Source organism: Mauremys mutica, unplaced genomic scaffold (genome assembly GCF_020497125.1).
Source record: "Mauremys mutica isolate MM-2020 ecotype Southern unplaced genomic scaffold, ASM2049712v1 Super-Scaffold_100033, whole genome shotgun sequence".
Lineage (NCBI taxonomy): Eukaryota > Metazoa > Chordata > Testudines > Geoemydidae > Mauremys > Mauremys mutica.
In genome coordinates this window covers 1,641,235-1,663,312 of record NW_025423255.1, presented here as the reverse complement: position 1 = coordinate 1,663,312, position 22,078 = coordinate 1,641,235, and the positions used below count along the sequence as shown (strand labels likewise).

The window sequence follows — 22,078 nt, the reverse complement described above, 5'->3', positions numbered from 1 at the left end:
TTGAGGCAGGCCCCATGGCTTAGCTGGCTAAAGTACCTGCCTAGTAAACAGGAGATCCTGGGTTCAACTCCTAGTGATGCCTTGTTGTATGGCTTTGTCTCCTCTGCTCACATTTTCCTGTGTCTTTCCGGGAAACAGAAGAGACCTCCCTTGTTATCCAAGTAATTGCTTGCTAAGGAAAAGGTTTCTTTGGAGAGAAGCATTGGAAAGAATCAAATCACAAGCCTGGAGTTGATGAAAAGGCTGCTGTGAGTGGCATTAGCATGGTGGTTGCTTCAACTGCAATTGCTGCAACACAAGAGCCTGCGCCACACGTCCTTGTGATTCGCTGGGGATGTCTGCACACAGATGTCATGTCATCTTCCTTTTGATTGTCACTGATGAAAAATGGAGCAGCTGGGAGAAAAGTCCCAGAGGCACCTGCCAGGTAAAGTGGAGGTTAGAGATGCAGCACCCAGTAGTGCCTTGCCAAATGTGTCCACTCCTCCCACTTTTTGATCAATCTTTTGGGGAAACAGAGAGGACTGCCTCTGCCTTGCAATGCACATGCTTCCAAAAGAAACTGGTCATTTTTTCTGACAAGTGTTGGAAGGAGGCACCTAAGAAACATGGAGACAAGGAAAAGGTCACCGTAACTCAACTTGCATCCATGGCTCTTGAGGCCACAACGCAGAGCACTAAGCACTGTACGACCACAGCTGGGGACAGAAGGGTCTTTTCCAAAGGCATTTTCCACTTGCAGGGTCCTCTCTGTGCGCAGAATTCCTGATAGTTTGATGTCTGCAGGCACTGGAGATCACTATTTTGCCATCTCTCTCACTGTTCCAGTGAACATCTGCTGTGGTTGTTGAAAGTCTGTGATGGGATCTATGGGATGCAACCTGAACAGTGGGACCCCTGAGCCCTGTGTCCCACTGCCTGGGCTCCCTCTCACACTGTGATGCTGTGAGGAGCTGTGAATCTCTGGCAGATATTGCACTTACACAGACATCCACAGGTAGGGACACATCCAACTGTTACATGAATGCTTCTCCCAGCCACTCATAACACTAATGATAGAGAGCATCCCGCCAATTCCCCCCAGCTCTGCAGCCTTGCGCCCCTGGATCATACCATCTTGCCTTAATCAGAAGCCTGATCAGTGTGAGTTTATTACCCACTCCACCCGTCCCTCACTGTGAATAGTACATGAACCAGCCTTGTAATGGAGCTGAGATTTCCCAAGAACTTCAAGCAAAATACACCAGTTTCATAAAACAGATTTATTAGCTACAGAAAGATGGAGTTTTAAGGATTATAAGTGGTAGGCATAAAAGAGCCAAGTAAGTTACCATGGAAATTAAAGATAAATTCACAATCTAAACTTTACACCTTATTACACTAGGCCGTAGTTCGGTTATGCCACAGGAAGGCTTAATGCTCGAGCTGCAGTGCATGCTGGGCAGGCTTAAGGCCGGGCTCCCCATGGCAGGAGAGAAGAAGACGACTCGGCCCCTGGAGGGGCAGGCTGGGGCTTCCTGGATCCCATTTGCTCACAGCCAGTGCCCTGCCCCCACTCCCATGTCATCAGTGGCGCCCCCAGTTCAGCCAGAATGGAGCAGCGGTTTTCACTCCACCAAGTCCACTTATGGCTTACAGGCAACTCCCAAACCCACCACAGCCCACCATGTTGGCCAGAAAGGAGCCCACTCAGCCTCGCCATTGCTGCTTTTCCGTCCCCCCAGAACCTCGCTTCTCCTGGGCTGCAAGGAGCCATCCCTGGGATGCCAAGAGGCAGGCACAGGATTCTGCCACCCAGCAGCCAACCGCACCTCCCCCGGCTTTGCAGAACGAATGGTGATGCTCTACTAACCCCACTTAGCCGCAATGATGTGCTTACTTTCTGCCCTGCCTTCCTCAGCTCAACTTTCCTCTTTTGCCCCATTCCTGCCTCACTTCCTCCTTTGGCAAGTCACGCAGAGGAGGCCAGCAGGAAGAGCCGGCCTCCACCGGCCAACCTCCAACAGCAGAGGAGGCCAAGCCACAAGCCTCCAAAAGGTGACACGCCGCACTCCTCTAGGTTCTCCAGCCTGATGCCAAGGTGCTTTCTCCACTGCTGTCAGCACCCTCTGTCATGCAGGGGTTGGAGTTATCCCAGGGACAGGCCAATAGGAGGAGGAGGAGGCCTTCCTGAACAGCAAGGGGATCTGGCAAAAGGAAGCCAGCATATTTCTGCCTGGTTTTGAATCAGGGACCTTTTGCGTGTTAGGCAAATGCGATAACCACTACACTACAGAAACTCCATCTGCTTGGCTCTTGCTCACCCTGGCACAGACCGATGGACAAACCTGGAGAAAGTGGTGACAGCCCTTCAATGGGCCAGCTGGCAGAGTCCAGAGGACTGGAGCGGGCGCTCAGGAAGTCGTCCTTACGTCGCCCTTGTGACTCCAGCTTGAGGGAGAGCTGCTTTTTCTTCCCCTTGCTGACAAAGAGCAAGAGAAGAATGAAAGGTCAGGTGGGCCAACTCGGTGCAGAAGCCCATGCTGCCTTTTCCTGCTGCATAGCCTGAAATGAGGGACTCGTGGCAGTTAAAGGAACTGCTGCACTTTCAGAAAACATCCCACCTGTGCACAAAGGGGGATAGAAGAGCCTGTTAGTCTTGCACACTCCCAGCTGAACTACTTCAGCAGCTGCTCGGTTTCTTTTTGGCCTCCTGCTTTTCTGTCTGGGATGTTGTTGTCAGCTGTGGCACAGAAAAAGGACGTCATTGCGAGCGGCCCATGAAGACAAGATTCACTTTTGCCTTCCTTGCTCGGCTTTACTCGCTTCCTCGCCCTATTCCTGCCTTAGTTCCTGGGTTACCTGAAGGCGACGGGGGGCCAGCAGTACCAGGAGGAAGTTGGGCAGCTAGACCCTGGTGGCAAAAGTCCTGCCGCCACTTGCCACCCCACTCTCTTCTTCCAGCGTCACATATTGGCCACTAGGGACTTGGGGCCCAGCAGCGCAACGGAAGGCAGTGGACAGAGCCACCCTCGCCTTGAAGCTCCAGCTCATTAAACCACATCTTCAATCGATGCTGGCCAATGAGAGACCGACATCGCTTGCTATTTTAGCACTTTAAAATGCCATTGGCCAATCTTTGGATCTCTTTAATGCTGTGCTTCAGTTCATGGGGGAAAGGCGAGAGAAGCGACCTTTCAACTAAAGGCGTGGGGTTAACATCCTAACGCTGTCTGTCTCCTACTGTAACACTATTTAATACTGGCCCACCCTGTGCTGGTGAGTGCTCCATTTCTAGATGTTAGTACATTTTAATTACTGTCAAAATTAAGAAGTTTCTATATGCTTAAAGAAAATGCATTTGTTTTATTTGCTTATATATGGCATGAATAAATACAGGTTTACAGAACCTAGCCTGCAAATTTATCGTCTTATATGACAGAGAAAATCATGCATCGAAATTGTTCGTCAAAATCATGAAATGAGCTACAAATGCAATGAAAAATAAGATATTCAAAATTTTAACATGGGGGGGTGGGCACCGAAGACACTTCTTGCCTGGGAGAGGCACTTGGTGTAGGGGAGGCCCTGTCAGGGAGAACAGGAGTTAGTGGCACACGCCTATTTCCAGGCTGTTATCTGTGGGCGTCCTGCTCTGGGGGAGGGATCGCGGCAGCCCAGACTCAGGGCTGGAACAGGCCCCGGATTGAGGGGGTGGCTGCAGGGTTTGCAGCGCTCTGATGTCTCAGACAATGTGTCTCTCCCAAAGCCTCAGATCTGCGTCCCCAGAAGGCTCCTGCGCTGCCTCCGCTCCTCTCACAGTCTATAGCAAGGAGCAGCAGCAAGGGTCAGGGATGAACCATAGGCACTAGGTGTGGGGCAGAGGGTTCGGGAGCCCAGAGTGTTTGCCTGTCTGGGCATTTTGGCTGAGACCCCAGGGACACAGTGTGAGGCAGAATCCCAGGCATCTTATGAAAGGAGCATAAGGACATAAGGACGTACGAACGGCCAGACTGGGTCAGACTGGGTCCATCTAGCCCAGTATCCTGTCTTCCCATAGCGGCCAAAGCCCGGTGCCCCAGAGGGAATGAACAGAACAGGGAATCACCAAGTGACCCATCCCCTGTCGCCTATTCCCAGCTCCTGGCAAACAGAGACTAGGAACACCATCCCTGCCCATCCTGGCTCAGAGTATGTCCTCCATGAATTGATTTAGCTCTTTTTTTGAACCCTGTTATAGTCTTGGCCTTCACAACCTCCTCTGGCAAGGAGTTCCGCAGGTTGACTGTGCGTTGTGTGAAAAAATACTTCCTTGTGTTTGGTTTAAACGGGCTGCCTATTCATTTCATTTGGTGACCCCTAGTTCTTGTGTTATGAGAAGGAATAAGTAACACTCCTCATTTACTTTCCCCACACCAGTCATGATTTTATAGACCTCTAGCATATTTCCCCTTAGTCAGCTTTTCTCCAAGCTGAAAAGTCCCAGTCTTATTATTCTCTCCTCATATGGCAGACACTCCATACCCGTTTCTGAACCTTTTCCAATTCCAATACATCTTTTTTAAGATGGAGCGACCATATCTGCATGCAGTATTCAAGATATGGGCGTACCATGGATTTATACAGTGGCAATAAGATTTTCTCTCTTATTCTCTATCCCTTTCTTAATGATTCCCAACATTCTGTTCGCTTTTTGCCTGCCACTGCCCATTGAGTGGATGTTTGCAGAGAACTATCCACAGTGACTCCGAGATCTCTCACTTGAGTTGGAACAGCTATTTTACATCCCATCGTTTTATATATAGAGTTGGGATTATGTTTGCCAATGTGCATCACTTTGCATTGATCCACATTGAATTTCATCTGCCATTTTGTTGCCCTTTCACCTAGTTTTGTGAAATCTCTTTTTAGCTCCTCACAGGCTGCTTTGGACTTAACTATCCTCTGTAGTTTTGGATCATCCGCACATTTTGTCACCTCGCTGTTCAGCAGATCGTTTATGAAGATGTTGACTAGTCCCAGTACAGGCACCACTAGTTACCTGTTTGCATCCTGAAAACTGTCCATTTATTCCTACCCTTTGTTTCCTGGCTTTTAACCAGTTATTGATCCACGTGAGGACCTTCCGGAGGTGAACGTAAGCTGGTACATTCCGGTATGAGGTACTGGCAAGAGCGGGTACGCTGTGCCAGCCCGGCTCGGCTTCCCCAGGCTGGTGATTTAAAGGGCCCAGGGCTCCCTGCAGCCTCCCAAGCCCCCCTGGCGGAGCCCCGGGGAGCAAATCACTGCCCTGGAACGCTGCTCTCTCCCGCGCTACGAACACAGAGCAGGGGCGGCGGGAGCTTCCTTACAGTGGGGGGGTCACTATTGTCTGAACTGTGGCACTCCCATGAAAACCCTTCCCCAAGGACCCACACTCACACCACCTCTCCCCCCGAGGCCACACCCACAGAACGCCTCTCCCCCCCCCCAAGACTCCCCCTTTCCCCCCTCCATCATTTGTCCTAACAGCCAGTTAAGAGTGGTGGGGCCACGGCCCTCTAAACCCCCTGTTCCAGCACCCCTGACACAGAGCTCAGCAGCAGCAGTGTGTGTGTGTGCGTGTGACAGAGGCTGCTGTGCTGAGCTGAGCCAGTGAGGGAAGCGGGGGCTGATGTTGGGGCTGCCCCCTCCCCCTGCCTCAGGCCTGGTTGCTTGCAGCAGCTGTCTGAACATAGAGACAGTGTGCGACACACTCCCTCTCCCCACACACACACTCCCTCTCCCCACACACACACAGTCTCTGCCCCGCCACGCACACTGCAGTTGAAAAGCAGCTGGCAATCTAGTAAGATGCCCATGGAACGGTGGGATAGAGAAACCTGCATTATGTGATGCTGTACCGGCCCGTGAGGCATTGCAAACCCTTCCCAAAGCACCCTGCAGCCAGTTGCACAGCTACCCACAGTGCACTGCTCTCTGTGGCCATCCAAGATTCTAGCGTGGATGTGCTCTGGTGACACAAGGGGCATAGTGTGGACATGCAACAGTTGTTTAATTAAAACACTTTAAAGCCGCATTACCCAATAGTGTAGACACAGCTTGAGAGTGAGACAAGACCCAGCTCCCTTGAAACTAAAGAGCCACAACTCCCTCCGTAGTTGGCAGGATTCAAACCTGCGCAGAGAGACCCCACTGGATTGCTAGTCCACCCCCTTAACCACTCAGCCACAACTACTTGGTTGAGATGTGTCTCTCACTGCACTCTAGTTCTGTTCTCACTGAGTGATCAATTCCAGTTGTTTCCTCAAACCAGCTCCCTCAGCACACACACTGCTGTGCCCTTGTGTAAGTGTGTCCATGGCTGAACAGCAAGAATTCCTGCTCATTTCCCTTCTGGCTGGAGCATGGTTAGAGTGTGTTTGTGGTCAATGACGTTGCTGTAGATTGTTGTCCATTTCCTGCCTTGATCATTCAGACAGTCCCTTTCCTGCCATATCCCCAGCACATCAGTGATTGCAATAGCAGGGGGCAGGTTTTCTCTGGGGCACTGAGCTTTGCTAGGGGGTTGGTGGCTCCTTTCTTTCCTCACCCTGGAGTAAACTCAGCTTTTAATTCCATCCTTGATGTTTCAAGGAATAACAACAGACAACCGAGGAAAGAGGTGGACAGGGCGGGTCTCAGGGGAGGGGTAGAGAGGTGGGGGCGGTGCATGGGGCGGGTCTCAGGGGAGGGGCAGAGAGGTGGGGGTGTTGGGCGGGGAGGGGCAGAGCGGGGGGGGCGGTGGGCAGGGCGGGTCTCAGGGGAGGGGCAGAGAGGTGGGGGCGGTGGGCAGGGAGGGTCTCAGGGGAGGGGGCAGAGAGGTGGGGGCGGTGGGCAGGGTGGGTCTCAGGGGAGGGGCAGAGAGGTGGGGGCGGTGGGCAGGGCGGGTCTCAGGGGAGGGGCAGAGAGGTGGGGGCGGTGGGCAGGGGGCGTCTCAGGGGAGGGGCAGGGAGGCGGGGGGCGGGGGCTGGGCGGGTCTCAGGGGAGGGGCAGAGAGGTGGGGGCGGTGGGCAGGGAGGGGGGTCAGGGGAGGGGCAGAGAGGTGGGGGCGGTGGGCAGGGCGGGTCTCAGGGGAGGGGCAGAGAGGTGGGGGTGGTGGGCAGGGTGAGTCTCAGGGAAGGGGCAGAGAGGTGGGGGCAGTGGGCAGGGAGGGTCTCAGGGGAGGGGCAGAGAGGTGGGGGCGGTGGGCAGGCCGGGTCTCGGGGGAGGGGCAGAGAGGTGGGGGCGGTGGGCAGGGCGGGTCTCAGGGGAGGGGCAGAGAGGTGGGGGCGGTGGACAGGGCGGGTCTCGGGGGAGGGGCAGAGAGGTGGGGGCGGTGGGCAGGGCGGGTCTCAGGGGAGGGGCAGAGAGGTGGGGGCGGTGGGCAGGGCAGGTCTCAGGGGAGGGGCAGAGAGGTGGGGGCAGCAGGGAGGCCTTGGGGTAGGGGGTGGAGAGGCACCAGGAGGCCTTCAGGGAGGAGAGGAGCGAGCGGACGGTGGACCAGCAGGCCTCAGCCACAGTGGAAGAGCGGGGCTGGGAAGTGGCCAATGGGAGTGAGGGCGGAGCACAGGTGGGGCCTCGGAGGGAGGAGAACGAGGGAAGGGGGTGGAGTGGGCAGGGCCGCTCAGAGGATTCAGGGGGCCTGGGGCAAAACAATTTCGGGGGCCCCTTCCATAAAAAAAAGTTGCAATACTCTAGAATCCTGTGTTCTCCTGGGGGCCCTGCAGGGCCTGGGGCAAATTGCCCCCCCTGCCCCCCCTCTGGGTGGCCCTGCCCTCAGCCGCCCCTCGTAAGTCCCCTGCCCCCCAATCATTTTTGTGGCCCTCCCCTAGACTCTCTCCAATTTGTTTCTGTAGTGGGGGGGCGAAAGCTGGACGCAATGCTCCAGATGTGGCCTCCCCAGTGCCGAATAGAAGGGAATAATCACTTCCCTCGATCTGCCGGCAATGCTCCTACTAATCCAGCCAATACGACCAGGTACCCATATTGAATGCAGACCCAGCAATATTTGATAAATTGGTTACTGTCCATTCAGGAGGTTATTTCCTACCTATTCATAAATAATGAAGATGCTCTAAGCGGAGGGGAGAGAGCTGTCCCGTCCGTGTAGTTAATCCATCTCCCTGAGAGGTGGTAGCTATGTCGCTGGGGGAAGCTATGTGGGTGGGTGTGCAAGCTGTGGTGTTTACATGGATCTATAAGTTTAATCAAACCCCATTTTTAAAAGCACTGTGGTCTGGGAACAGAACAGGAGATTGCTGAGGCAGGGCCTGTCCTTCAATATCTTTAAGATCTCTGACTTACTTACACAGCACTCATGGGGGTATAGCTCAGCGGTAGAGTGTTTGACTGCAGTTCAAGTGATCCTTGGTTCAAATCCAAGTGCCCCCTTACAAACCTCTTCCTTCAACAAAAATAATGGCATTTCTGTTATGTTCAGGAGTTCCACTGAATAGGGATTCCTCAAATGAATAGAAACACTCAATGTTTTCCTGTGCAAATGCATTAAAACCTAGCAAACATGTCCCTTCACTGAAATCAGTTCCAATCCTCTAAAGGATTAAAGAATCCTTATTGAGGTTGCAGGAAAAAACCATCCTGATTTGTAGAAAGAATAGTAAATATGGCAGGCGACCAGCTTGGCTGAACAGTGAAATCCTTGCTGATCTTAAACACAAAAAAGAAGCTTACAAGAAGTGGAAGATTGGACAAATGACCAGGGAGGAGTATAAAAATATTGCTCAGGCATGCAGGAGTGAAATCAGGAAGGCCAAATCACACTTGGAGTTGCATCTAGCAAGAGATGTTAAGAGTAACAAGAAGGGTTTCTTCAGGTATGTTAGCAACATGAAGAAAGTCAAGGAAAGTGTGGGCCCCTTACTGAATGAGGGAGGTAACTTAGTGGAGAGAGGATGTGGAAAAAGCTAATGTACTCAATGCTTTTTTTTGCCTCTGTCTTCAAAAACAAGGTCAGCTCCCAGACTGCTGCACTGGGCAGCACAGCATGGGGAGAAGGTGACCAGCTCTCTGTGGGGAAAGAAGTGGTTCAGGACTATTTAGAAAAACTGGACGAGCACAAGTCCATGGGGCCGGATGCGCTGCATCCGAGGGTGCTAAAGAAGTTGGCAGATGTGATTGCAGAGCCATTGGCCATTATCTTTGAAAACTCATGGCGATCGGGGGAGGTCCTGGATGACTGGAAAAAGGCTACTGTAGTGCCCATCTTTAAAAAAGGGAAGAAGGAGGATCCGGGGAACTACAGGTCAGTCAGCCTCACCTCAGTCCCTGGAAAAATCATGGAGCAGGTCCTCAAGGAATCAGTTCTGAAGCACTTAAGCCTGGTCTACACTAGGCGTTTAAATCGGTTTTAGGAGCGTAAAACCGATTTAACGCCACAACCGTCCACACTAGGAGGCACCTTATATCGATTTTAATGGCTCTTTAAACCGGTTTCTGTACTCCTCCCTATCGAGAGGAGTAACGCTAGTATCGGTATTACCATATCGGATTAGGGTTAGTGTGGCCGCTGATCGACGGTATTGGCCTCCGGGCGGTATCCCACAGTGCACCACTGACCGCTCTGGACAGCATTCTGAACTCGGATGCACTGGCCAGGTAGACAGGAAAAGCCCCGCGAACTTTTGAAATTCATTTCCTGCTTCCCCAGCGTGGAGATCTCATCAGCACAGGTGACCACGCACAGCTCATCAGCACAGTTAACAATGCAGTCTCCTGAGAATCGTAAAAGAGCCCCAGCATGGACTGCACGGGAGGTACTGGATCTGATCGCTATCTGGGGAGAGGATTCAGTGCTAACAGAACTGCGTTCCAAAAGACGAAATGAAAAAGTATTTGAAAGAATTTCTAAGGCTATGACGGATAAAGGCCACAGCAGGGACTCAGTGCAGTGCAGAGTGAAAGTTAAGGAGCTCAGACAAGCCTACCAGAAAACCAAAGAAGCAAACGGAAGGTCAGGGGCAGGTCGAAAAACATGCCGCTTCTATGCTGAGCTGCATGCAATTTTAGGGGGCTGCGCCACAAGTACCCCACCCCTGATCGTGGATTCCGAGGTGGGGGTTGTAATCTCTGCCATGGCTGAGGATTATGCAGACGGGGAAGATGAAGATGAAGAAGAGGAGGAAGACCTAGCAGAGAGCACACAGCACTCCGTGAGCCCCAGCAGCCAGGAGCTTTTTATCACCCTGACGGAATTACCGTCCTCCCAGCCCTCACAAGCCACTATCCCAGACAATGACGCCATGGAAGGGAGCTCTGGTGAGTGTACCTTTGCAAATAGCAAACATTGTTTTTTAAGCAAGCCTTTTTTAATGATTGATTTGCCCTGAGGACTTGGGATGCATTCGCAGACAGTATAGTTACTTAGAAAAGTTTGTTAACATGTCCGGGGATTGAGAGGAAATCCTCCAGGGACATCTCGATGAAGCGCTCCTGTAGGTACTCCAGAAGCCTTTGCAGAAGGTTTCTGGGCAAGGCAGCCTTGTTCCGCCCACCATGGTAGGACACTTTACCACGCCATGCATGTAGCAAGTAATCAGGTATCATTGCGTGGCAAAGCATAGCAGCGTATGGTCCCGGTGACTGCTGGCATTCAAGAAGCATCCGTTCTTTATCTTGTTCTGTTATCCTCAGCAAAGTGATATCGTTCAGGATAACCTGGTTAAAAATCAGGAATTTAAGTTAGGGGGGTGGCCATTTTTCTACTGGGTTCGTGGACTGCATCAGCTTAAAAAAAAAACTTTCCTGCACGTAGCGAAGTGGGGGGAGGGGAGGAGTGAAATGCCGATGATCTTTTCTGTGTTTGGTCACCGGCGATCTTCCCCAAGCTACCAGACGCACAGTGGGTGGGGTGTGTGTGTGGGAAGGTTGTTGATTAGCAGGGAGCTAGCGTGGTATTAGCCATGCGTTGGGGGGAGGGGTAAATCACTACAGAAGCCGAAAGACAGTGGCTTACCATGGCCGCATGCAAGCTGAATTCTGATGCCTGGACCTGTGTCTGTGAGATCTGTAACTCCAGAGCTGCAGGCACTCACTATTAAGATGAAAAATGCGACCTTGTAGGGAAATCACATGTGCTAGGTGAATAGTGCTGTTCACTGTGAAAGAGTATAACCATTGTTCTGTAAAATGTATCTTTCTAAATATTTATCTCCCTCATGCAGCTGCAAATTTTTCAACCATCCCTCCTCCATCCCAAAGGCTAGCACAGATAAGGCGGAGGAAAAAGAAGACGCGAGATGAGATGTTCTCGGATATTATGGAAGTTACACGCAATGAGAGAGCTCATCTGAATGAGTGGAAGGACGTGGTTTCAAATTACAGGAAAGAGGCCAGTGAACGTGAGGATAGGAGGGATGAACGTGAGGACAGGAGGGACAACCGAGATGAGAGGTGGCGGCAGGAAGACCGGCAGGAAAATCAGCGGTGGCAGCAGGAAGATCAGCGGTGGCGGGATGCAACTCTGGGGCTGCTGCGTGATCAAACTGACATGCTCCGGTGTCTTGTGGAGCTTCAGGAACGGCAGCAGGATCACAGAGTGCCGCTGCAGCCCCTGTATAACCACCCTCAACCCTCACCATGTTCCACATCCTCCTCACCCAGACGTGTAAGAACGCGTGGGGGGAGGCTCCGTGCACCCGCCCACTCCACCCCCGTGGACAGCCCAACCAGAAGGATGTCGTTACTGTGAATTTTTTTTTAATGGCCTTCTCCATCCCTCCTATCCTCCTCCCAAACCACACCCTTACTTCTCTCCCTCTTTTTATAATGAATCAATAAAGAATTCATGCTTTTTAAACGAGAGTGACTTTATTTGCATAAGTAAGCTGTACTCAAAGGGGGTGGGGGAGTTGCTTACAGGGACTGAGTCAATCAAGGGGGTTGGGTGTTCATCAACAAACACAGCAGTCACACTGTACCCTGGCCATTGATGAAGCTCGTTTTCAAAGCTTCTCTGATGCGCACCGCTTCCTGATGTGCTCTTCTAATCTCCCTGGTGTCTGGCTGCGCGTAATCAGCGGCCAGGTGATTTGCCTCAGCCTCCCACCCCGCCATAAAGGTCTCCCCCTTACTCTCACAGAGATTGTGGAGAATACAGCAAGCAGTAATAACATAGGGGACATTGGTTTGGCTGAGGTCTGAGCGAGTCAGTAATGTCCGCCAGCGCGCCTTTAAACGGCCAAATGCACATTCCACCACCATTCTGCACTTGCTCAGCCTGTAATTGAACAGATCCTGACCACTGTCCAGGCTGCCTGTGTATGGCTTCATGAGCCATGGCATCAAGGGGTAGGCTGGGTCCCCCAGGATAACGACAGGCATTTCAACATCCCCAATTGTTATTTTCTGGTCTGGGAAGTAATTCCCTTGCTGCAGCCGTTTAAACAGAGTAGTGCTTCTGAAGACGCGAGCGTCATGAACCCTCCCTGGCCATCCCACGTGGATGTTTGTGAAACGTCCCTTGTGATCTACCAGTGCTTGCAGCACCATTGAAAAGTACCCCTTGCGGTTTACGTACTGGGTGCCCTGGCGCTGCGGTGCCAAGATAGGGATATGGGTTCCATCTATCGCCCCCCCACAGTTAGGGAATCCCAGTGCAGCAAAGCCATCCACTATGGCCTGCACATTTCCCAGAGTCACAACCTTTCGTAGCAGCAGCTTAGTGATTGCTTTGGCTACTTGCATCACAGCAGCCCCCACAGTAGATTTTCCAACTCCAAATTGATTCCCGACTGACCGGTAGCTGTCTGGCGTTGCAAGCTTCCACAGGGCTATCGCCACTCGCTTCTCTACTGTGAGGGCTGCTCTCATCTTGGTATTATGGCGTTTCAGGGCAGGGGCAAGCAAGTCACAAAGTTCCATGAAAGTGCCCTTACGCATGCGAAAGTTTCGCAGCCACTGGGAATCGTCCCACACCTGCAACACAATGCGGTCCCACCAGTCAGTGCTTGTTTCCCGGGCCCAAAATCAGCGTTCAATGGATAGAATCTGCCCCATTACCATCAGGATCTCCAAAGCGCAGGGGCCCGCGGTTTGAGAGAATTCTGTGTCCATGTCCTCATCACTGTCATCGCCGCGCTGCCGTATCCGCCTCCTCCTCGCCTCGGATTGAAGGTCCTGGTTCATCATAGACTGCACGAGAGTGCGCAAGGTGTTTAAAACATTCACGATTGCGGTATGGAGCTGAGCAGGGTCCATGCTTGCTGTGCTATGGCGTCTGCACAGTTCACCAAGCAAAAAAAGGCGCGAAACGGTTGTCTGCTGCTCAGGGAGGGAGGGGTGAGGCTGTACCCAGAACCACACGCGACAATGATTTTTGCCCCATCAGGCACTGGGATCTCAACCCGGAAATGCCAAGGGGCGGGGGAGGCTGCGGGAACTATGGGATAGCTACGGGATAGCTACCCACAGTGCAACGCTCCAGAAATCGACGCTAGCCTCGGACCATGGACGCACACCACCGATTTAATGTGTTTAGTGTGGCCGCGCGCACTCGATTTTATAAAATCTGTTTTACAAAACCGGTTTATGCAAATTCGGAATAGTCCCGTAGTGTAGACGTACCCTTAGAGGAGAGGAAAGTGATCAGGAAGAGTCAGCATGGATTCACCAAGGGCAAGTCATGCCTGACTAACCTAATTGCCTTCTATGAGGAGATAACTGGCTCTGTGGATGAGGGGAAAGCAGTGGATGTGTTATTCCTTGACTTTAGCAAACCTTTTGATACGGTCTCCCACAGTATTCTTGCCAGCAAGTTAAAGAAGTATGGGCTGGATGAATGGACGGTAAGGTGGATAGAAAGCTGGCTAGATCGTCGGGCTCAACGGGTAGTGATCAACGGCTCCATGTCTAGTTGGCAGCCAGTTTCAAGCATAGTGCCCCAAGGGACAGTCCTGGGACCGGTTTTGTTCAATATCTTCATTAATGATCTGGAGGATGGCGTGGACTGCACCCTCAGCAAGTTTGCAGATGACACTAAACTGGGAGTAGTGGTAGATACGCTGGAGGGTAGGGATAGGATACAGAGGGATCTAGACAAATTAGAGGACTGGGCCAAAAGAAACCTGATGAGGTTCAACAAGGACAAATGCACTTAGGACGGAAGAATCCCATTCACTGCTACAGACTAGGGACCGAATGGCTAGGAAGCAGTTCTGCAGAAAAGAACCTAGGGGTTACAGTAGACGAGAAGCTGGCTATGAGTCAACAGTGTGCCCTTGTTGCCAAGAAGGCTAACGGCATTTTGGGCTGTATAATTAGGGGCATTGCCGGCAGATTGAGGGATGTGATCGTTCCCCTCTATTAGACATTGGTGAAGCCTCATCTGGAGTACTGTGTCCAGTTTTGGGCCACACACTACAAGAAGGATGTGGAAAAATTGGAAAGAGTCCAGCAGAGGGCAACAAAAATGATTAGGGGGCTGGAGCACATGACTTATGAGGAGAGGCTGAGGAAAATGGGCTTGTTTAGTCTGCAAAAGAGAAGACTGAGGGGGGATTTGATAGCTGCTTTCAACTACCTGACAGGGGGTTCCAAAGAGGATGGATCTAGGCTGTTCTCAGTGGTAGAAGATGACAGAACAAGGAGTAATGGTCTCAAGTTGCAGTGGGGGAGGTTTAGGTTGGATATTAGGAAAAACTTTTTCACTCAGAGAGTGATGAAGCACTGGAATGGGTTACCTAGGGAGGTAGTGGACTCTCCTTCCTTAGAGGTTTTTAAGGTCAGGCTTGACAAAGCCCTGGCTGGTATGATTTAGTTGGGGATTGGTCCTGCTTTGAGCAGTAGGTTGGAGTAGATGACCTCCTGAAGTCCCTTCCAACCCTGATATTCTATGATTATATGATTAGATGCTCTAATGGTCTCTTCTGGCCATAATTTCTGAAAAACTGAGTGTAGCATTGGGAGCAGCGTCTGATGTTTCCCTGTCTAGCCGGCTTGCTGCCTAGAACGAATGCTTCTTGAGTGGGGTGATCCACAGGGAGTAGCTCAAACCTCCAAAGTGCCTGGCCAGGGGCAGGACATTAGCCCAGCAAGGGAGGGGTGTGGCAGTAACATCACAAAGGCCTTTTGCAGGACCTCAGACTATTGGTCCAAGGTGTGGTGGGGAGGTGGTGACCTCACAGAGAGATGCTGACATCAGCCAGGCAGGACAGGGGCGAGGGGCCAGGGAAACCTCAGAGACCCCTGTGGCTTTGCTCCAACATGTCTCCTTCTCCAGGTCTCTCTTTGAGGACTGAGAGAGAGTATTCGGGTTCACGGACGTGAGCGCCAGGAGGAACCTCTTTCGAGTTTTCTCCTTCCCTTCTAGTGATTTTACTAGAAAACAGCCGTCCCTGTTTAGAAGGTAAGAGCCTCTTCGAGGTTTGAAACCTGTTCAGTCTGATCCATCTGGTGACAGTTGAATTCTAGGCATGGAAAACACGAGCTTAAGGAGGCAGAATTTTATTCCACACCTGGGATTTTGTCCCTGAGAATCACTGGGGACATTGGGGTTTGTCCTTTTTGTTTTACCTTTTCCTCCCTCCTTTCTCTTTATCTCTTGCTTCTTTTGTCCTTTCTCCTGTTCCCCTCCCAACACCAGGAGGGGTGTGTGTGTGTGTGTGTGTGTGTGTGTGTGTGTGTGTGTGTGTGTGTGTGTGTGTGTGTGTGTTTTGCGGGGGAGTGCTCTGCAGCTCCCACTGTGGGAGGTCCACACAAAAATGTGGGGCTGAAATAGTGCTCGGGCAGTGATCCCCATCAGTGACCTGGGCCATCCTTTGGGCTCTCTGGTGAGAACCCTCAGCCTCCCGTGCTCAGTCTCTACCTGATTGGCTGAGCAGGGGGTTATTGACAGGGAGGAGACTCAGGTCCTTGTTCTCTTTTAAGACCAAGTAAATAAGTCAGAACCAGTTCTATGTTTGATGGATTTTGCTGCTTCTCTGCATTAATGGTCTCTGAGCAGTTCATGATTCTCTCTAACATTGCAGTTCTCCTCAAATACTTGCTGAATAATTCCTGTGCACTGTTGTTGGTCTGTAGCTCATGTGAGAGCACTTTATTCAGGTCATTCAATGTCTGAAATTCAAGATCCGATGGTTAGTTTGAAAATCAGGGCTCTTGGGTCCTATTCCCAACTCTGCCACTGACTGGCCGTGTGACCTCAGACAAGTCAATTCTTCTTTCTCACATGTAGCTTCTCCCTCTTTCAAGTAGGGATAATAATGATCTGCTCCTACCTAGCTCAACACACTCACTCTTCCCCAAGACACACACACTGTCTCTCCCCACACACACACACACAGTCTCCACACTGAAGTTGAAAAGCAGCTGGCAATCTAGTAGGATGCCCATGGAACAAGGGGAGAGAGAAACCTGCATCGCTGAAAGTGCAGCCATGGAAACACCACACAGCAGCCTTGCCTAGCAGGGGCAGGGGGGCGAGAAGTGACATCATCCGAGCTCCCTGCATCCAGGTCACGTTCCTCAGCCGGGCTGCGTCAGGGGAGGACAGAGAGCAGCAGCTTCTGATGCTCCCCTCACAGCCCAGCCCAGGTGGGGAAAGTGACCAGGACGCATGGAGCACATAGTGTTGCTCCTCGCTCCCCCCACCCTCTGTGGGGCCACGGAGGAGCATTGGGGCAGGGGAGAGCAGTGAGCACCTTTGCACGGCCACACGGTGCCCTTTGACCCCCTGGAGCCCTTGGCGGCTGCCGGGGGGCCCACCCCTAAGGCCGGCCGGGCTCCCCAGCACGAACAGCAGAGACACAGGGAGACTGGCCACCCACTGAGCAGAGGTAGCCTGGGCGGCTCGTAATGGAGGCTCGGGGGGCTCAGCCTCCCCAAACCTTGCGTTGCCAAGGGGACAGTGGGGCCCATGACTAGGGGCCCTGGCCAAATTGGGCCCCCCTGGAAAAGTCTCCCCCATGTCAGCGCCAGGGCTGGAGGAGCTCCCACTCCCTGCTACGGCCCGGGGGCTGCAGCAGGGGCACAGAGCTTCTCTGGTCTCGGGGCTGCAGCGGGGCAGGGGTAAAGGAGTGACCGGGTGGGGCCAGTGGGGGAAGGGGTGGCACAGCGGTGACAGTGGGTGGGGCCGTGGGTGGAAGGTGTGGAAGGGGGCAGAGCCACACACAGAAGTGGGGGGGGCAGGGTTCCGGTGCTGGGGCCCCCGCACTTGTTCTCCCTTTCCCTGGGCTTTGGCATCACTAGCCCCTGCTTAGCGAGTAGGGGTCAGTGGTCCCCAAAATGTGGGGCGTGACTCCTAGGGGGACACAGAGGAAGATTGATGGGGGCACCTCAGGGCCTGAGCCAGCCCCCAGGGAGGGCAGGGAGGGAGCCCCACTCAGCCCCACTCTGTCCCAGCTCTTCCCCAACCCCACCCTCAGCCTGGGTCCCTGGCTCCCAGCCCGGCCTCGACCCCCTTACCCCTGTCCGCACCCCCGTCCCCAGCAAGCAACGGCCCCACTCCGAGCCCCGGTTCTCGACCGCGGCTTCCGAGGGGCCACAGCCATGGGTACGAGGGCGCAGTGTGAAATGTTTGGGGACCACTGGGTTAGGGTGACGTCCTCAATCACTTCTCTGCAGTCCAATGAAAGCGATTCCTCCCCCACCCACCCCTCCGTCAGGACGGCCTAGGTACGTTCTGCTGCCCTTCACTCGTACAGGGAGGAGAATAACATTTCATTCCACTCAATCCTAAAGTGATTTGTAACCCACCACCATCCCAAACTGGTCATTTTGGGGAAGCGGCCCCGTCATGCTGCATAGCTAGGCAGAGTAGGGGTGTCTATGCAAACACGGCCTGTTCCTGAAGTCTTCCCCCAGCTCCTCACTAGATGTGAGGGGGAGCTCATTCAGACCCTGCTTACGCTTAGTATTTAAAAACTCCTTAGTGTCCCTATCTCTGCCGGCCTTAGATTTCTCCTCCTGTCCCTGTTTTAGCAGCTCAGATGAGGTGGCCAAGTGGTTAAGGTGATGGACTACTAATCCATTGTGCTCTGCATGCATGGGTTCAAATCCCATCCTCGTTGGATGCATTTAGTCTTCACCCTCCTTTATAGACAACCACCTCCCCCTTGGTACAATGACAGATCAAACAATGTTGCTTCTTGCAAACAAAAACCTTCTCAGAATCTCAGCTGCTCCCCCCCCTTGCTTCAAATAAAATGTCTAAATCCCAGATTTCTAAAAAAATTCTCTAGTCCTGCATTTCTTAGCTTTTATCTCAAAAGGGAACAGCCTCATAATCTCCCCCAAACACCCTGGGACCTCCCCAAATAATTAAAATACCCCCAACCTGAGCAAGGCCACAACAGTGAACCAGAGCTAGTGGCTAGGCCAAGCTGTTCTGAAGGAGACAACTCAACCATTTTCTCCCTGCTTCCCTTGGCAAAGTCTGACAGAAAACAAAATTCCCCAAACTGAAAATTTTCTGCTGAAAAACCACTACTAGTCTGTTTGGGGACTTTGGTTTGAATGTACTATTATTCTCTTCTGATTTCTGAATCAGTTTTGTCATCCAGGTGTATTTCCAGCTGTTGAGATGTGGGGGATAGAGGCCAACTCATAATGTCTCAACCCCACCTTTCATAGTTTCTTCCAACTGGCTAGGAAGTACCTTTGCTAGGATGTGAGTCAAGCAGTGCCCATTGTCGCTGTGCTATCTCGGAGACGTCTGCATTGTACACGGTTCCTGGGATAGTGCTTGGCAGTGTGGATCCCTTTAATGGGCCAGCAGCGAGTCTGGCTCCTCCATTGTCACACCTGAAAGGCTGGTGGTGGGCATTTCCCAACCTCATCTCAGTAACACACACAGAGCAAAACTTCCCAGCCAATGCTACACACACAATCTCTCACAATATTAATGTTCAACAGACAAAAACTTTTGAAATGATACCTCACCAGGCAGACTTTGTACAAACTGTATCATCATTATATGAGAGCGGTGAATATGGGGCTTCCAGGGTGCTGCTTTGAGCACAGCGTGCCACCCCTGGGCTGACACTGCAGTGGAGACGGACCCTTAGAGTCCATCTCTCCTGGGATAAAGATGGCAGCACGGCTGGCCTGGACCATCTGACGTGGGCTCATGAAGCTAAAGCTGAGAGGCTAAAAACTGTGGGGCAGATATTTGTGTTCACACTGAAGCCTGGGTTTGGAAACCCTCACCCCTCGTGGGGGTCTCAGAGGTTGGGCTCAAGCCCATATGTCTGCCCTGTAATTTTATAGTCTTGCAGCCCAAGCCCCATAACCCTGAGTCAGCTGACCCAGGCTTTGCGACAGGTGCCCTGGGTGTTTTAATCACGGTGCAGACATAACATTAGGTTACGTCTCCAGTGCAATGAAACACCCATGACTGGCCCGTGTTACATTAATCAGGGTCATGCGGCTTGGGCTGTAACGTTGCAGTGTCCGTGTCTCGGCTCAGGCTCAGTCCCCTGCTCCAGGAGCCCAGAAGGTTGGGAGGGAGTTTAGCAAGTGGAAATGGTAAAACCGCAGGGGAGTATTACCCTGGACTCATGGCATTTCTCCATTGGTCTGTCTGCTCTGGGGCAGGGACAGAAACACGTCCTGCTGCTTTTGTTATTTCAAAGGGCGGTTTAGGATTTTCATTCTCAGACACAGTGCACAAAACAGGACTCAACCCTCGGCATAAACTAAATGAATCGCCCACAGATTCTGGCAGCCACAATGAGCATTTGGTGTGAGAGCTCAGACCTGCCCCTGTCCCAGAGGGAGGGGGTCATCCATGAGGGGACTGGACCACTGACCTATCAGCTCCTACCTCCCAAACTTTCAGTAACTCTATCATCAGTGCCTGTGAGTGTAATTTAAACTATAAGAAAAACCACACTAGGCTAGACCGAAGGTCCATCTAGATCTGAATCTTGTCTTCTGACAGTAGCCAATACCAGGTGCCCCAAAAGCAACTCAGTAAGGTACCACTGGAACTTGAACCCAGGATCTCCTGCATGCAAAACAGTGGTTTTACCCAGCTAAGCCCATGGTGCCTACAGCTGCTGAAGGGATCATGTCTGCACATACCTGACTCTCTGCCAACCTCCATCTGGGCCTGACAAGCTTTGCTGGTGTTTGGATTCAGTAAAGCAGAGGAGCAGGTGAAGTTTTACTTCCAAGGTTCTTTGGACAGGTCTACACTACAAAATTAGATCTGTCGAAGAAAAACTCAGTTCTCGCTTTTTGTTTGGGTGCAGCAAAATCAAATACTTTATTCTTTCTCTAGTAATCACAAGAGGGAGAGAGTGTCCTAGGAAACAGGGTTGCCCCTTGTCCCGGACAGGTCTCTCTCAATTAGTAAACAATCACAGCAAGCATTTATACCTTTGTTACAGACAATAGCTAGCAATCCTGGAGACAGTAAAAAAAAACATTTGCATTTGTTTATACATAAGCCTCTTCGTTATCTTATTTGTCTCACTACTAGAAAAAAAACCAAGACTGCATATTGCAAGGTCGTAATGACTTTTCACACAGTTCACTCTGTTCCACATTATCTTGCTTCTACAAATCTCACATCATTAGGGTCACAGCTAGCCTAACTCATGCTAACTTAACTAACACACATTTAAGATCCCTTCAAATCCTTATTAAATATTTCCTGGCCTCCACAGATCGGTGTAACTACATTACTCAGGGGTGTAAAAAATTTACCTCCCTAAGCAATGCAGTTATATCAGCCTAACCCCGGTGCAGATAGCGCTGTGCCAACAGGAGGGCTTCTCCCAACAACACAGCTTGGGGAGGGGCTTGGTTAGTGAAGACGAAGAGAATAGGTGACCCATGGCTCTTGCATTTGGGGAGGCTGGGTGTGAGCGCTGGAAGCTCCCTAGAAGTGGGGGGCCCATTGGTGCCCAGACCATGCCACTGTCCCCCCCACCCTTCTCCTCTCTCTGAGGCCCCACCTGTGCTCCCCCCTTGCTCCTGTTTGGCCACTTCCCACCCCCGCTCTTCCTCTTTGGCTGAGGACGGCTGAGCCACCTTTCGCTCGCTCCTCTCCTCCCCCAAGGCCTTCCTGCCTGCTGCTCGTGCCTCTCCACCCCCTACCACAAGGTCTGCCCACCAGCCGCCACCACCACCTCGCTGACCCATCCCTGCAACCCACCCTGCCCACCACCCACACCTCTGTGCCTCTCCCTGGAGACCCACCCTGCCCACTTCTCTCACCTCTGTCCCTCCCCTGAGACCTGCCCTGCCCACCGCCCCCACCTCTCTGCCCCCTCCTCTGAGACCCGCCTTGCCCACCGCCCCCACCTCTCTGCCCTTACCCTAAAACCCGCCTTGCCCACCCCCCGACCTCTCTGCCCCTCCCCTGAGACCCTCCCTGTCCACGTCTTTCTTCGGTCGTCTGTTATTCCATGAAACATCAAGAATGGAATAAAAAGCTGAGTTTACTCCAGGGTGAGGAAAGAAAGGAGTCACCAACCCCCTGGCCTTGCTGCTTTAGTTAAAGTGTTTTAATTAAACCGCGGTTGCGTGTCTACACTATGCCCCTTGTGTCACCAGAGCACATCCACGCTAGCCTCTCTTGGATCGCCACAGAGAGCAGTGCACTCTGGGTAGCTATCCCACTGTGCAACTGGTGCAGGGTGATTTGAGAAGGGTTTGCAATATCTCACAGGACGGTACAGGATCACATAATACAGGTTTCTCCATCCCATTGTTCCATGGGCATCCTACTGGATTGCGAGCTGCTTTTCAACTGCAGTGTGGAGACTGTGTGTGGGGAGAGACAGTGTGTGTGTTAGGGAACAGTGAGTGTGTTGAGGTAGGTAGGAGCAGATCATTATTATCCCTACTTGAAAGAGAGAGAAGCTAAGGCTGAGAAAGGAGAATTGACTTGTCTTAGGTCACACAGCCAGTCAGTGGCAAAGTTGGGAATAGGACCCAAGAGCCCTGATTTTCAAACTAACCATCGGATCTTGAATTTCAGACATTGAATGACCTTAATAAAATGATCTCAGATGAGCTCCAGACCAACAACAGTGCACAGTAATTATTCAGCAAGTATTTGAGGAGAACTGCAATGTCAGAGAGAATCATGAACTGCTCAGAGACCATTAATGCAGAGAAGCAGCAAAATTTATCA

The 22,078-nt window shown here is 52.0% G+C and overlaps 3 non-coding genes across 3 annotated transcripts; 2 read left to right on the top strand and 1 right to left on the bottom strand.

Annotated features, from left to right (window-relative positions):
- Positions 1-6,114: 6,114 nt before the first annotated feature.
- TRNAA-AGC lies at positions 6,115-6,196 on the bottom strand. Its single transcript has one exon. It is a non-coding gene; the product is annotated as a tRNA-Ala (tRNA).
- A 2,102-nt stretch (positions 6,197-8,298) lies between these two features.
- On the top strand, positions 8,299-8,370 carry TRNAC-GCA. The gene has a single exon. It is a non-coding gene; the product is annotated as a tRNA-Cys (tRNA).
- A 9,550-nt stretch (positions 8,371-17,920) lies between these two features.
- On the top strand, positions 17,921-18,002 carry TRNAS-ACU. The gene has a single exon. It is a non-coding gene; the product is annotated as a tRNA-Ser (tRNA).
- Positions 18,003-22,078: the final 4,076 nt, after the last annotated feature.